Here is a 1,838-nt window from a genome sequence, read left to right on the forward strand (position 1 = left end):
AAACAAAAGCTACTTCATCCCAAAGGAGTCAGCAGATTCCCATAGGAAATTCTTTCCACCTGGCTCAGGAGATCAGATGGCCTCATGGAAGCAGCTGGGTGTTGGGAGATGCTAGGGGGCACAAGGGAAAGACTAGATCTAGGCTGCAGGCTCTAATCAGTTAAACACAAACACTTCAGACTTCCCTCCACCTCTTCAGACTTTGAGGTACCCAGGCTGCACCAGCACCTGACACCAATACACAGTAGGAACACAGTGGGCCTTGGGACCTGCTGGACCTGTGCACAGGATCACGTTAATTCTGTGCACATGTGCAGAAGCACATATCATATGTACATACATATAAACACACCTGTGCCTGCACACAGGTATTGTTACATCAATGCACTCACAAAAGTTTATTCAAGCAATGCAGGCAGAGAAACAGAAGATCCCAAACACTTCAGGTACATGTGCACTCATCATCCATGCTCATGCTCACACATGGCTGCAGAGGCAGGGGCTGAAGCTATGGGGAGCTGACGGAGGAGATGCTGAGGGACTTCTCTGGCAGGGCAAGGCTGCGGTGCTCTGAGCAGGACAAGATTCCAGATGAGCTGACAGCACGGTTTGCAGATGTGCAGGGACAGACCAGTGAGCAGGACCCCAAGAAGGTCGTGCAATTTCACCACAAGGAAGTAGGATGCGGAAGAGAATTGAAACCCAGCAGTCCAGCCCACCTTGGCATCTGAACACAAGAGACCACTGGAGTGAATTGGGATGGTGGGAAAGAGGAAGAAATGGCAGATCTGCATACAAGGTAGCCCCAGGCCAGCATCACTTGCCTGAGATGGATCCATCTCAGCACTTGAGATGAGTCTTCTGCCATCGCTGACTCATTCCTGCCCTAGAAGTCCTGAGGCCTCTCAACCCCAGCACTCAGAAGAAGCCTCCGTGAAGGAATGGATGTGGCATAAGCCCAGAAATGAACAAGCGGCATTAAGGGAAGCAGCCACACAGCTTGTGCCATTGGCAGTTTTCCATTCATCACAAACACCACAGAAAATTGTCACTTCCATGAAGGCTATGCCTGGGCCTGGGGCTGGGCATGATCTCCATTAAAGGCAGCTCAATTCCTTCACCCGCTAATCAACATCTCTCACCTATTTCTTCCTGGCAACCATGTGTGTATTAAGCCCTTCTCCCACATCCTTTTCTGATCATGCCTGAGTGGGGCTTGGCTGAGATGGATTTTCCACTGAGAGAGAGACAGCAGCCTTGTTGCATCTGGCCAGGCTTCTCACATCCTAGTCCTTTGTTCTTTTTTATAGGTCCATAAGCTTCTTCCTTTGGATCAATTTCTGAGATCCAGGGATTGTTAAGCTTGGAGGAGTCGAAGAAGGGATCATATCAATGCTTATAAATATCGAAATGGTAGGTGTCAAGAGTGTCAGAGGTAGATTGTGTTTTTGCAGTGGAAGTTTCCAGTATTTTCTCTACTTAGCATAGGATAAGTAACCTTTTACAAAGAAAATTCCTGAACAGACTGAAGTTGAGACTGGGTCCTTCCGATCGAGGTAGAATTGGCACAGGCACTAGGGTAAAGGAGAGGCAGAACGAGTAAAAATATTGCCCTCCTCTCACTATAAAAAGTCGAGAACATATCCACAGATGATGGGTTGGGAACAGACATTGTATGGAAGCGTAATGTAGCTATGGAAGTGGAACATAGCTATGGAAGTGTATGTAGCAACAGCGTGGGAAGACTGTGAGCCTGAGATGCTCAATCAGTGAGTGCCAGGAGAGGCTTTACCTGCATCGGACCCAGGGGTATATAACGTAATGGCTTTCACCGACTG

This window comes from Meleagris gallopavo, unplaced genomic scaffold, assembly GCF_000146605.3.
Source record: "Meleagris gallopavo isolate NT-WF06-2002-E0010 breed Aviagen turkey brand Nicholas breeding stock unplaced genomic scaffold, Turkey_5.1 ChrUn_random_7180001837621, whole genome shotgun sequence".
In the NCBI taxonomy this organism is placed as follows: domain Eukaryota; kingdom Metazoa; phylum Chordata; class Aves; order Galliformes; family Phasianidae; genus Meleagris; species Meleagris gallopavo.